Source organism: Aulonocara stuartgranti (genome assembly GCF_965226115.1).
Source record: "Aulonocara stuartgranti genome assembly, chromosome: 20".
In the NCBI taxonomy this organism is placed as follows: Eukaryota; Metazoa; Chordata; class Actinopteri; order Cichliformes; family Cichlidae; genus Aulonocara; species Aulonocara stuartgranti.
In genome coordinates this window covers 33,801,022-33,816,297 of record NC_138956.1, presented here as the reverse complement: position 1 = coordinate 33,816,297, position 15,276 = coordinate 33,801,022, and the positions used below count along the sequence as shown (strand labels likewise).

The following is a 15,276-nucleotide window of genomic DNA, read 5'->3' as shown; positions in this document are numbered from 1 at the left end:
GATGGCCATAACCACCATGACACCACCCTGTGGTTTTTACTTGTATTTTGGACCTTCTTCTCTGGTGTTTTGAACCAAAAGTTAGAGTTTAAGCTGCATCTGTAAACTGATGGCTTTCAGATCAAGTACAAACCAAGTCTGGACTTTGAAGGAATGATTTTTGCTAAGCATGGTTGTCTTTGACCGTTCAGTTGGGCATCTAAACCGGGGAGTCTGACTCAAGAGATACATCCACAACCACCGTTTGTTTCCAGCCCTTGAGGTTTTTTTTTTTTTTTTTTAACTCCGACCATATGAACGTATCTGGACAACAAGCTGATGTAAGAATAGTTAAACCCAGGTTCAGCCTGTCAGAGTTACAGATGCCCTGGAGGTGCCAATATAATCCTGTTCAAATATGTTCGAGTTCGGCTGCTTTGTGCACACTGTAATTACTATTCATGGGGGGCACTAAAGGTGGGTTTAGTCTTTTAAGCTGCATTCAACACACACACTTTAACGGAAACACTCACAGAAGCATAGTTCCTGGTGGGGGACATCGCAACCTCCCCAATGGAGCTCTGTGCACTGCTGTTTGCTGTTTAAGCACTTTTACATCTGAGACACACGCACACACACACACACACACACACACACACGCACACACACACAAGCCCGTTCAGCTGTCTTACTGAGGACCATCATTGACATAATGGTTTCCCTAGCCCCTTACCCTAACCCTAACCATTAAAAATTAATGCCTAACCCTAAACCTAACCATAACCTAATTGTAACCCTGACACTAAAACAACATTTTCAAACTTGTGAGGACTGGTGTGTTTGTCCTCACAAGTGACTGTTGGGTCTCACAAGTATAGTAGAATGCAGATTTCGGTCCTCACAAAGATAGCTAGAGAGGAACACACACACACACACACGCTGTGTTTTCATATCTTTGTGGGGACGGCTAATTTCCTAGCCACTTACCCTAACCATCAAAAAATTAATACATTTTGAGTTTCAATAAATGCCTTCAGCAGCCCTAATGCCACCGGTGTCAAACTCCAGTCCTCGAGGGCCGGTGTCTTGAAACCTTTCCATGTGTCCCTGCTGCAACACACCTGAATACAATGAGTAGGTCATTGTATTTTGTCCCCATAAGGGCTTTTAGTCCCCACAAAGACATCTAAACACAGTCACACACACACACTCGTGTTCACTTGTCCTGATGCAACACAGACACATGATCAGAGATTCAGGAAGCGTCTCTTTCACTCTGTTTTAAGCCTCTTTCTCTTTTTCATCATCTTTCTCTCTTTGGACTCTCGGGTCAAAAACACCTTCACAGCTAAAAGTTGTCTCTCTTTCTCTGGATGTGTCTTAGCTATTCCCTCTTCTACTTCTGTAGTTCCCACCTCACTAACACCCACGTTCTGTATCAGTGAGTCGTTACACCACCATCGGCGGCAGGTCATGGGATCTCACCACTTTCGCTGATCCACCTCAAACGAGGTGCAAACTGCAACTTTCAGCTTGAAGAGAATGAACTGAATGTGTTATTTTTCCACTCGGTAGAACTAAACTGAGATTCTAGGAATGGTTTACATGATTTTGTCTACAGTGTAAATCAGATCACTTTTATTTGATGGCTCTCGTGTAAATTCACCTTCCGTTCTTTGTGACAGATTAATGAAAGCCCAATGAAACGAAATGAAAACGAAAGATTGGGTCTTTAAAAAAGAGGATAAACAGAATTAAGAATTTTATCCATGGAATTTATTTTTGGGTTCTTGAAATGTTGTAAATAAATAAGATAATAAATTGAGAGGTGTTTTGACTTATTAAAAACAGGAGTAATTATTAAGGTATAATTGCAGACTGACATCTGGATCTAAATTAGTTTTTGGCAATTTCTTTCAACATTAATATGATCCAACATCCAATTTATTTTGTTTCAGTCTTGTAGGTGTTTGTGAGGATACCTCACAGTTGTACAGAATAATTCCAAAAATTCCTGTATCCAGATGTGGACGTCGCATCGACGTTAACCGAAGCCCCAAATCTGGTCGGCTGTTCACGCACTCATAACTTTAATCCTGCTAAGAAACAGACAAACAAACCAACCAAGTTGCCAACCCTCACATCTTTGGGAAAGGTATTAACAGTGCTCTGTGAAAATACGTTCATCGGAGGTTCATCCAGGTAACTTCAGAGGGAATCGTTATAAATCCATATGCAGGATTTGATTCTGTGCAGGTAAGCCGTCTGTGTGGAGAGCAAATGAGGGTCTACAGCTGCAGCTCTCACTGAGGCATATCTCACAGTTAAAACCAAAATTTTTAGGTATTTGTTGTTCCAAATATTGGAGAACTTGACTTGCTGCAGTTGTTTTGTGGATTCAGGCTCTCTCAGCCTTCCCTGCCTCTTCTTGTTCTCCACAACGCTGAGATCTGAGCTCTGTGACAGCTGCACAATCTTCCAGGACTTCTTGTTCTTCTCAAAAGAAGGACAAGAAGTTCTGAAGAAGCGTGTCTAAACAGAAGTCCGATAATTCTTTGTGACTCTTGTCTGCTTATTAAGACACTTTTCAAACTAAAGAATTAGTCTGGGTTCAATCAGAAGCTGTCAAACAATAACACTGGTGTTATGTTTTGCATGGTACTCTGACTGCTGTGTAAGAAATCCCAAGTCTTGTGTATGGTATTGATATTCACATGAACGAAACATAAACGTCTGCTTTTATTTATGTACTTAAATGTCGCAGTGGAGCAGCGGTATGTGATGAGTGCTTTTTGTAAGAGACGGCTTTGTGAGGTGGGCTGTCACATTAAAAATGTATCATTTTTGAATTTCTTTTGAAGTACAGGTTCCTCAGTCATCTCACTCTTTAGATGATGGCGGGGGAAAATAAGTATATCAGACACAAAGTAGTTCATGCGCTGAAACGATGCGAACAGAGTAACTCTCCTCTTTCCGAGGAGGCCCTGAGAGGAGCCGAGGGAAACCCCTTTGATTCCGACCTGAGGCTTTATTAAAGCCAGTATTGTCATGTTCGCTCTGAAGCCCATTTTCCCCGGCAGAAACACGACCTGACATTTACATTTCTCTCATCAAACCCAGCCGTCTGCTCGCTGATGAGAGGAAGGGTGAGGCAGAGAGGACGAGATGATGAAGATGAGGAATAAAATAACAGTGGAAAAAGGAGAAAAAGTGAGAAGAGCGTGAGAGGGTGGGGGATGGAGAGAACATAGTGAAAGAGAGACCGACGAGGAGATACAGCCGGAATACAAAGCAGAAGATCAAACGGGAAGATGAATAAGAAGACAGGGAGACGGGAAGCGAGCGTACGTGATTCACTGACTGACATAAAAAAAAAAGGAAGCGGTGAGATGGACGAGTGACAAGAGGGATGGAGGGAGGAAGTGAGGGAAGGGAACATAGAGCAAGGAAGATTGGCTATAAAGAAGTGATGAGTGTACAGAAGAGTGTGAGTATATAAAAAAAGAGGTAAATAAAATATATGGTTAATAGTAGAGGTGTGTGTGTGTGTGTGTGTGTGTGTGTGTGTGCTGACAGTAGTGTATCTGTACCCAGGAGTCACACACTCTCTGAAAATGTCACAGTTTAACCCTGAAATGCACGCACACACAGACTATACACACACTGCACACAGTCATATACTATATAGATGTGAACTTGACACACACACACACCTACACTGTGGGTGTGTATTAACATCTGCTCTTCTGGATTCCATCACACTGTAAAGGGTTTTTCTATAAAAATTAAAATTGAATTCAAGGCATCACTCTGAAACCACAAGCTGAATGTGATTGAATGCTGATCGACCGATTGTAGCTGCAAGCTTCCGATTCATGAATGCAAAGCAAATCAGTTTGAAATGACCAGCAGTCACAAAGTGCAGGTAATTTGTAGTTGGAGCCATTATTTTTATATTAACAACCAATTGAAAGACTAAGAGTAATTTAAAAGGTCTCACTTGTAAATTATAAACTTGGAGAGAATTATCGTCCGACAGTAATTCCCCTCAGCTCTAGACAGCCTTTTAAAATTTTTTGGATCACTGGTTTAGTTTTCACTTTGTGCAGCAGCAGCAGCAGCAGGCAGCTGTATTTAGTTAAAACGCTTTAAAAACCCACTGCACACTGCCTGCCCACACAAAGTTAGTAAGTACTGTAGCTGGGGAAAAAGAAGCGTTTAGCAGCTAAAGAAACAGATTTCTTGACATCTCTTCCGAGTTTTCTGAAGATTTAACTGAACTTTGTCCCTTCGTGCTGTTAGTATTGCTTTGTTGCTACCTTTTAAACGTCACTATAAATTATATGTATTTAATCAAGCGTTGTGTTACAAAATTTTCAATTTCAATTTTATTTCTATAGCACATTTAAAAGTCACAGGTACAACAAAGTGCTTCACAGACAAGCCATACTTGCAGGTTTACAGCAAAAGAAAACAATTAACAACAAAGAAATACAGTTGTAGGATGGTAATATTGCAACAGGCACGAACCGGGAGGAAATTAAGCTAAGTAGTTTGAAAGGCAAGCTTAAACAAATGGGTTTTTACCCGTGATTTGAAAGATTGAATAGTTTCCGACGCACGGACATCAACCGGCAGGCTGTTCCAGAGTTTTGGTACAGCAAAGGCAAAGGCACGATCCCCCTTCGTCTTTAGTTGAGACATTGGTTGCATTAGAAGCCCCTGATTAGAGGATCTGAGTGCCCTTGTAGGGATATATAAATTAAGAAGGTCAATCAAATAACTGGGTGCCAAGTTATTTAAGATTTTAAAAGTGTATAGAAGAATTTTAAAAACAATACGGTATTTGACAGGAAGCCAGTGGAGGTTAGCTAGAATAGGAGTGATATGATCCTGTCTTCTAGTGCCGCTTAAAAGGCATGCTGCGGCATTCTGGACTAATTGTAGGCGTTGGATGAGGGAGAGTTGGAGGCCTAAGTAAAGAGAATTACAATAGTCCAGTCTAGAGGTTATAAAAGCATGGATGAGCCTTTCAAGGTCCTTGTGTCGTAGGTAAGGCATTGCCTTCGAAATTTGGCGTAGTTGGTAGAAGCTGGTTTTTACCACTGCAGCCACTTGCTTATCTAATTTGAGGGAACTGTCCAGCACTACTCCAAGATTTCTGACAGTAGACGATAGGTGACTGGCATAAGAACCTAAGGTCCCCGATAGCTGTTTCAACGGCATGTGGCTACCAAAGACGATAATTTCTGTTTTGTTTTCATTGAAGGTGAGCGAATTATGCAGTAGCCAGTCTCTGACATCACACAGTAAGTAAGTAAGCTGAGCCCTAATTCCACCAAATCAGCTGACTTGATAGCATCTCGTCTTAATGTTATGTGACATCATCGAAAGAACCATCTGCTCTCCACTTTGCAACCCCTCCTCAACCCAACCTCCTCTTCTTTGGGGCTTGCCTCTAATGTTTGCGTGCCTCCAAAATTTTGATTTTTAAAAAAAATCTATTTTATGACTTTGTTGCCAATTCTGAATTTATTTGTACAAGACTGTCACGATCTGTGGGTGCAGAGCATGTGGGGTGTTTAGAGGACCCAGGTGCAGACACAGGAGACTGAATTAACTTTGAACAAAAAGCGAGCCTTTTATCGTGGCTGGTGATCATGAGCAAAACAAACTAGAGCGAGAGCAGAACAGGAGCAAGAACTAAACAGGAACCTAAACTATGAAAACTGAGATAACTATGATAACTCTGAAGACTATGAAAACATGGAGTGAAGTAACACAGATGACGTGACACTGAACACAAGAAGACAGAGGACTTAAATACACACATGATTTGATCAGGGCGAGTGGAGACACATGAGTGGAGACACATGAGGAAACAGATGACTAGAATGAACATAATGACGCACTGAAAAATGTAAATCTAAACACAATGACATGGAAACCGGACATTCAAAATAAACAGAAAAACATGACGGGAAGCAGACATGACACGAACTTGACAACATCAACTATGCAGACCTGAAACATGACAGATAAGACACTCGCAGCAACAAGGGGAACTTTAACACACAGTGTCCGGCAGCCTCGCCTCTGTCAGTGCGCCCCAGGGTGGCTGTGGCTACAATGTAGCTGCCATCACCAGTGTGTGAATGTGTGCGTGAATGGGTGGATGACTGGATATGTAAAGCGCTTTGGGGTCCTTAGGGACTAGGAAAAGCGCTATATAAATACAGGCCATTTACCATTTACCATTTAACACAGGGATGATGACACAAGGTGAACCTGATGAACCATGAACTAAAACTGTAAACTAGGCATGACCGAAAAGAAACTACAGTATAGATGAAATAAGACAAACAGTTAGAGCCATTTAAAATGCCTCAGATCATGCGTATGAAAAAGTGAAAGCTATGCAGAGGTTTTGTAAACAAACATCTTTAGACTGATGACTACTCCAACTAAAAACAATTGGTCGTCGTCCCGTACAGTCTTATTTCTTGGCACTATCTCACTGCCTTGTTCAGTTTTTTTAGCGTTGTTGTCATCTCTGATGTCAAACCTTTCTTTAACATGCGGCACAGTAAACGTCTCAGGGTAAATGGTATTTAGATCTTCTGGCATTTAAGCCTTAACTTTGCCTTTCTTTTTACACATGGTGACAATGATTAATTAAAGTTAGTTAATAAATGATTAATACAGGTTTTTAAAGCGCTTCCTTTTTTTAGTTTCTTCAGTTGGACTTTGCTTTCTCCCGTTCACCTTGAGACTTGACCTTCTAAACGTATTTCCTTATACAGAGAAATGGGGGCGTGGCAGCACGTAGATGGTATGTAAATTGTATGTGTCTGACTATAATTTTTTATTGCATATTTTCTTTTTTGTTATCTTTGGCTGCTAGACTGTTACAGCGGCCGGCCTTCTGTCTGCCTGAATGGAATGTACTAACATTTATCTGCTTCCCTTCATAAGAGACACTGTGCATATAAAAATCTGTGCCCACCAATGAACTCTGATCCATTTTGCACTTGTTTTGAGGTCTTACGGCATCATCAGACACTGGCTGCAGTTAGATGCACCCATTTTATTTCACTGAAGTCATTCTCATTTATGGGTCAACCATTTGGTGTTTAGTTGCACTGATGCACATTGACATAATCGATAATAGTGTTATGTTTTAAATCTAGACGTGCATTGAACGCAACAAGAAATTGGCCCTCACTCACGCACCACCCAAGAAAGAGCAAAAACAGGAGTACCTTTTAAAGTGCTACGCAGCCGTTTATTTGCTTCAGCAGTGAGCAATGCCAAAATAATAAACAAAACTCCCCAAATGGCTTCTCACGCCTACCAGGCTGCTGCAGTGAACAATATATACACGGTGAAAAAAAAGGTACACAAATGCTACTTTACAAATCTATTTACAAGACCAAGGCTCTAATGCCAGACACACACACGAGGTTAAACTTGCGAACCAATTGGCAAAAACACTCTATGTAACAACAAATCAAAAACACAGGCTCTTTGTGGATGGTGGCGGCTGGGAGAGGGGGGCCAGGTGGCTGTCATCTGGTGGTTAAATACTGGAGGTGATCAACCAATTATCCAGTCCCAGGACAGGAACAAACTCCACCCAACAACTCAGCAGGCACGCGCAGGTGTCCACCCTCTAAAAAAGAAAAGGAAAAAACACCCATCCATCCTCTGGTGGGAGGAGACACACACATAAAACTAACACTGAATCATAACAATAGTTTGTCGTGCATAAATGTGATGCATTTGTCCTCCTCAACACCTATTTTATCTCTTTGACACAAGTTGCATCAGCTACCTCAATATAGATCTCTATCACCGGTTTAGGGTTTAGTGTTGTTGTCGAGTTTTGTTAGAAACACACTTCCTGCAGTGGACGTCTTTAGTTTGGAAACACTAGTTTTGGAAAGAAAGAATATTAAAACATTTACATGGTGTAATATTCCTACTGATTAATTTATGAAATCATTACTTCCACTCATCTGAAACTGACTTAAATTTTAAACATGTTCGGATGTTTTGTTTTTCTGATTAATTCTTATTGATGTGTTTTTTTTATGGAGCATTTTTCTTCTGTTGGAGTGATACCCTCACAGACAAAGCTCCAAAGAGCTTCTGGTTACGTCATCAGGAAGGTTTAGTCTTCCAAGTCTTAAAGTGCCCTGCAAATGCCTGACAGGGTTCAGGTCAGGTGGAAGAAAGACACACTGTGACAGTCGCTGTATTTGGTCTTTAGGAAGTCAAAACTTTGAGGTTTGAGCTCGTTATGCTGTTGCAGGATGAATCCATGTCCACAAAGATAAAAGTGGAAAATGGAAAATGCAGTGCTGCTTCTACTCGCTATAATATTCTGTGCTTGTGTCCCACTTGACTTGAATATTCCCACTGCCATTCTTCACAGTGGATTTGATACACTGCGGTATCGTTCTCTTTCTGTAACAGCGACAATCATCAGTCAAAATGTCCGTTTCCATCATGCTGGTCTGTTTTAGCCCAACTCAAGTGTTTGGCCTTGTTTCCCCTCCCGAGGAGTGGTTTAGATGCACTGCGCGTCCTCTGGGACCGCTACTACACAGCTTTCTTTTGGCAGGAGTTTTTGTGTGATTAAGTTATTTTTCTTTCCCTCGCTGAGAGAAAGCCGATGCATTGATTTTTCTGGTGGTCACTTTTGTTTCACCTGATCATGCTTTGGATACCGCTGATCCTGTTTCTGCACAGTGTGCTGTGCACAATTTGAAACCTTTACTCTAGCAATGATTTGATGCAATGAATGCTTGTTGGAGTTTTTATGTTTGTGAACACTTCATACCATGATAATCAGTATTCACACTTCTTTTTTGCCTTAGTTTTAGATAAGGCCTAATTCAGGAGAATGGTAACCTCCATGCGGTGATTGCATTGACTTTTTTTTTTTTTTTTTGCATTCGGCAACTGACGCCAACTGTTTGCATGCTCAACCTCTAAGTTGCGGTCGACTTAGAGGTTGAGCATGCAACACCCTCAACTTCTGCATTACTGCTTTTGATTGCAAAGCGATTGCACAGGTTGCCTGAGGGGAGGGCAGCCTGTATCCAAACAATGGCAGTCTGACTTGGACCGACTACAATCACTCTCAGACAGACTGACAAAAGTCTGCAAATAATAATAGTCTAATTTATAAAGAGAAGCAGAATGCCAACACTTTGCAATCTATTTGAGCCAGTCTGCAAAATGAATCTGTGATGCATCTCTGTAAGACTCAACTGATTGTATTCTGGTTATATTTCCATATACAAGTTTGCTGAGAGCCCATACCATTTTACAGTTAAATAACTATCCTAAAGCTAATATCTCACCTGTTTCAGAACTAAAAGCTTGTCGCTCAACTGAATGTAGGGGTTGATGTGTCTCACTGTCGTTTAATCGCTGTGTAGATGCACCAAACTCCTTTGAAGACAGCAACTTGGTCCCCATCTTCAGGAGCAAAAATTTCAAAGGCAAAGCAATTCCAAGTTTATTGCACACAGCCGCAGTAAGTTTGGTCATGCTGCTGTCTCCAACCACGGTTTTCTCAAGTGTGACTGTAGCATTCGTTTATCAGCTCTTTCAGTTTGAAATGTGGATGAAGTGGCTGGACCGAAAGGACCAAATAACAAATACTATGACCTGAAATCTGCTAAAAGCTATTCTGCTCACTCCTGAGTTGATGTTAAACGTGGAAAAACCTTTGACATTTAATTTGGCAGATAGAATAAAACAAAAACAAGAAAAACGTATTGATTGTTCGAGCCATGAACCACTACGTTCTTTTCTGTGTGATCAACATTGTTCCATTTCACCGCATCATAAACAAGTTTACTCAGATTCAAATGCAGCTTTAGTCAAAATGCAGCTCCTCACACACCAACCGCCCATCAAACTGTCAGTTATCACAAAGAAATTCATCCCACTTCACTGTGTTAAAAATGTCTGCAGAGAACTCTGAACAAACAGGACGCCTCAGATATACAAATGTGCGTGCACACACACACACACACACACACACACACACACACACACACACACACACACTCGGGGAGTTGAGTCATAGGAGGGGAGGAGTAACTGTCAGAAAGATGGATGGATGAAACAATGAAAATCAATGAACTGTGTGTGTGTGTGTGCGTGCAAGAGAGAGACATGTTGCATCCATACAAGTGCGTATGACAGATGGAGAACTGCAAAGTGAGGCAGAAGTGTGTGTGTGTGTGTGTGTGTGTGTGTGTGTGTGTGTGTGTGTGTGCATGTGAGCGAGACGGGGAGGCTGAAATGTGGTGGGCGTGTCTCACTCTTAATGAGTTTTTCTTTTTAATTACCTTCGTTTGACCACAGTTTGTTTCCTGGGAACACAGCCAGAAAAATGCGTAACACACACATATACACACATAGATTCAACGAGGAATTTAATGTTTGCTGTTTGGATGAATTTGCTCCAATTCAAGCTGATGAAAGCTGTTCTTATTAGCGTATTTACCACAAAGCTTTCAGCACTTGCTTTACTTTTGTCTGTTAACCTGCTGGGTTTCCTGTGTGTTCTTTCTCTGGGTTTGCATCACCCTGTGAGTGGCACACAGGTATTAGTCTTCTTCCCTGACGTTCTGTGAGGTGTTTTTTAAAACCCACATTAACGTTAACACATAACCCATGTGCTGTGAGTCTGTTTGTTGCCTAATAAGCTGAGGAATGAGGGGAAACTCTGTGTGAAGATGGAGGCTCAGAAAAGTATTCCACAGTAGAAGTTTTTGTGGACAGCAGCTGTCAGAAGCCTGGTTGAGATTTCTGCAGGGAATTCATCTTGCCAAGGAAGAACAGAAAGATACCAGGTGTAAAGAGTATCAACAAATTCCAACAAAAGAGCAAAAACACACATTTAAAAAACATTTAAACCTGCAATCCTCGCTTTACCAAGAAATACACCCTTTATTAACCAACAGTGAATCAACAGTGGGTATTTAGATGATGCTGCAGGTTCAGCTTGAGGTTTTTATACCTGGTTTTGCCTTTATTCTTGGGTGCCAGTGCTGTGCATTGTTGCTGCTTTGAATTCAGGCTGACTGCATCTGCTGTCCTCTGTGAAAAGGCAGGAAGCAAACTTCCCAGAGCCACCATGTCTACAGGTGGAGATCAGCTGTGGTCAGCTTTGATTCATGGTGTTAAGAATTTCTCTCTGTGTCTGGCTGTTTACAGCGCATTTCACACCCACTACAGAAAAAGGAAAGGCCTTTGGGAGGATAAGTTAAAAAACTACCCACATGCTGAAGGCCAAAAAACTACCGACATAGACCGATGCTTTTACACGATGAAGGCAAAAAAAACTGTTTTGGAAGAATGCTGTTGCACAAAGAGTTTATCTGAGGTTTATTGGATATATTTGTCATATAAAAACAAATATAAATATCTGTGATATTTACATTTATTTTTACATAATTTGTAACAGAAATAGTCACATCAATTTTACACATTCATAACCCAAATGAATTGATTCAAACTGCCAACTCTGACCTCATTAATTGGACCTTTCGTACTATTTGACTGTCCACTATTGTAAAGGGGTCAGGGAATAAGGTAAATTTCTATTCTAAGCATCTTTGGCCCACGTGGAGCATATAGGCCACTGACAGCTCCTCGCCAGTGCACTTGGCTCTGGGCAATCTTCCCCAAATCCCTCTGGGAGTATCAGTTTCACTGCATTTCTGTTTCAGTGACCCTGCACCATGTGTCAGGCTTTTCCTGCAGCACGTCATGCTCCTTCATGGGGAAAGCCCTTCCGTGTTCAGGTCTATTTGCTTTGACTTTGCCTTCAATGTTTGTGTAACAGTTTTGCTTTTTTCAGTCTGGTTGTGTTAGCCTCCTAGCCCTTCAGCCTCTGGAAGAGGTGGTCCAAAATTGCCTTTCCTGTACCTTTTGAATTGTCCAGCGTGGGTGTCCCTACCAGGAGCTTATTTTCCTGCTGGCAAAGCTCGTTGATGCTTTTACACAATACAAGCACAATACAAAGCACACGAGCCAACACACGAGGGATGGACCGAGTGTTAACGGAAAAAGGAAAACGCTTAATCAACAAAGTTGAAGGTGTCTCAAGCCTCTCTAGTACAACTGAATTGGGATTTATTGGGAACAATTAATTTCATCTTCCAACCTGGTTGGATGGCGTTTCTTTAAATATTCAGGTCGATCACCCCTGTTTTCCCAGAGATCTTGGTTGGTTCTACAAAGGCTTTTGCTAATGTCATTTACGGATATGATAGTTACAGCGAGATTTCTATCTCACCAGTATACAGTTACATATTGGGAACACAGTTAACTACAGTACAGAGTCCCACCTCCCCAGCTTAATTTCACTAATAGGATTAACTTTGCTGTTTTCTTGCTGCTGTATGGAGCTGTAGCTACATCTGTCCACTGGATGTGCAAGTAGGCCAAGTGAGGAAGGAAGGAAGGAAGGAACCATCTACCATGGTCCCCAGTCCTGGACCTGGAGTTCTGAGTTTTAGGACTTTTCTTGTTTCTCATTGGATGTTCTGTTTGAGTCTTAGTTTTAATAATAATAATAATAATACATTTTATTTAAAAATAGCGCCTTTCAGAGCACCCAAGGACACTGTACAACAAATAAAAACACAAAAACTGGAAATATACACAATGATAAGAATAACAGATAAAAGTTAAGAGCATACAGAGGTTTAAAGAGGTTTTAAGCAATTTTAAACAGGTGAGTTTTGAGGGTGGACTTAAAAAGAGGGAATGAAGTAATGTTTCTGAGGTCAGGGGGCAGAGCAACTAAAAGCCCCGCCCCCCCCCCATGTAATCAGACGAGCAGAAGGAACAGAGAGAGAAAGAGAAGATGAAGATCTGAGGCACCGAGATGGGAAGTTCATCTGTACTAAATCGGAGAGGTATGGTGGAGAGAGAGAATGAATAGCCTTAAATGTATAAAGGATTATTTTAAAATGAATGAGAAATTTAACCGGGAGCCAGTGAAGCTGCTTCAGGATTGGGGAGATGTGGTGGGTAGACGAAGTCCTAGTAATAATACGGGCAGCAGAGTTCTGGACACGTTGGAGCTTGTTAATGGATTTTTGTGTAAGGCAAAATAATAGTGAATTACAGTAATCAATTCGAGAGATAACAAGATTATGGACGAGAATGGCAGTGGCATGAGGAGTGAGGAAAGGGCGGAGGCGATTGATGTTACGGAGTTGAAAGTATGCTGCACGTGTGACGTTATTGATGTGTGAATTAAAGGATAATGTGCTATCGAGAATGACACCCAAGCTTTTCACAGAGGGAGAGATAGGGATCAACGTATTATTGATAGTGAGAGAGAAATCGTTCATTGTGGATAGCAATCGTTTAGTGCCGACCAGGAGAAGTTCTGATTTATTGCTGTTGAGTTTAAGGAAGTTGGAGGAGAACCAGGAATTGAGTTCAGCTAAGCAGAGGGTGAGGGAGGGTGGAGGAAGAGTAGAATCGGGTTTGATAGAGAGGTAAAGCTGGGTGTCATCGGCATAGCAGTGGAACTGAATGTTATATTTACGAAAAATGTGTCTGAGTGGAAGAAGGTAAATGATGAAAAGGAGGGGCCCGAGGACAGATCCCTGGGGCACCCCAGTAGATAGAGGAGAAGGCTAACAAGTGAAGGATTTTCATTGAATGAACTGAGTGCGGTCAGACAGGTATGATTTAAACCAGGCTAATGGAGTATGAGAGAGACCAATAGAAGCTAATCTGCTAAGAAGAATGGGATGAGAGATGGTGTCAAAGGCTGCACTCAGATCAAGGAGAATAAGGATGGAGAGGAGACCAAAATCAGCTGCCATAAGAAGATAGTTTGTTATTTTTATAAGAGAAGTTTCGGTGCTATGCAGAGGACGGAAGCCAGACTGGAACTGTTCGTAAAGCTTATTATCAGTTAGGTGTAGATGCCCTTAGTGTGGGTAGGGAAGTTTATGTATTGTTTAAGGCTGAAGCTATCAAAGCAGGATAAAAGGTCCTTGGTTAGAGGATGATCACAGTTATCCACGTGGACGTTGAAGTCACCCAGCAATATTATATTAGGGGAAACAGTAGCTAGGTTGGTCAGCAGATCAGCAAAGTCACTTATAAAAACAGAATTTAATTTTGGGGGGCGGTAAATGACAGCTATGACAGTTGGAGCAGGTCCTGAAAGTTGACGAACAACAGATTCAGAGGGGCTGTAGGTAGGGACAGACAGCGGTGAGACTTTCCAGTTCTTGTGATAAATTACCGCGAGGCCACCACCACGGCCGGACTCACGAGGTTGGCAGGTGTAAACAAACCCCGGGGGGGTGGAGTCGCTGAGCTGCGAAAAGTCATTGGGCTGTTGCCATGTCTCAGTCAAGCAGAAAAAGTCAAACTTACAGGAGATCCTGGATGAGATGTCCTTTGTTCGTAAGCGAACGGATATTAAGCAGGCCGAAGTTGACGGAAGTACTGTCGGACTGGATGAGAGTGTTAGCCAACCTAGGCAGGTTAGCCAAAACATTGTGGTCAACAGACCTGCTGGGGTTCCGTTGAGAGCGACCAGAGGTGGACCAGAAGGACTGAATTGGCTTGGAATTATCCTGATGGAAATACAGACGGGAGCCCCGATGTACGCACTTTCGGCGAGGGAGGAAGGCAATGTCCGTGTGGAGATGAAGAGCAGCCAGGGAGAAGCGGAGCCGGAGGAGCTCATCAGCTGTATACTGATGGAGCCCAGTGCCGAGTCGGTAGATCGATGACATAAAGATCCAGACCCACACAGACAGTGCATAGATCCTGAGAGGCCACATCACGGACAGGAACAACCGGACAGAGACAGAGACACCGGTGGGCCGTAGAGACAGGAACAGGACAGGAATCCGGTAGCGACAGAGATAGCGGTGAGTAGCGGCAGCAAGTCGCGCCAGCGTTCACTCAACCGGAAGTATCATGAGATGATAGATCATGACACTTCCGGTTGAGTTTTATTGTTTATGTTTGAGTTTGTATCTTGAGCCTTTAGTTTTTTGTTTCAGTTCTTGTCCATTTAACTTCGTATTCTGGTTGGGGGTTAGGGGCTTTCTCTCTTATGCTTTCTGTATTAACTTTAAAGGTATGTGCTCTGTATAGTCAGTCACTTCCTGTTTTACCTTGATAGCTGTTTGTCTTCTGTGTCATGTTTCTAGGTTTTTACTTCACCTACTTCACCTGTCTCATTACCCTCGATGAGTTTCAGCTGTTTCTTGTTGCCCCGGTGTT

At 42.0% G+C, this 15,276-nt stretch overlaps 1 protein-coding gene across 1 annotated transcript in view; it reads left to right on the top strand.

Moving 5' to 3' along the window:
- xkr7b (XK, Kell blood group complex subunit-related family, member 7b) overlaps positions 1 to 15,276 on the top strand; it is a 123,823-nt gene that overhangs the window by 47,797 nt on the left and 60,750 nt on the right. The gene's annotated exons all lie outside the window — the stretch shown is intronic.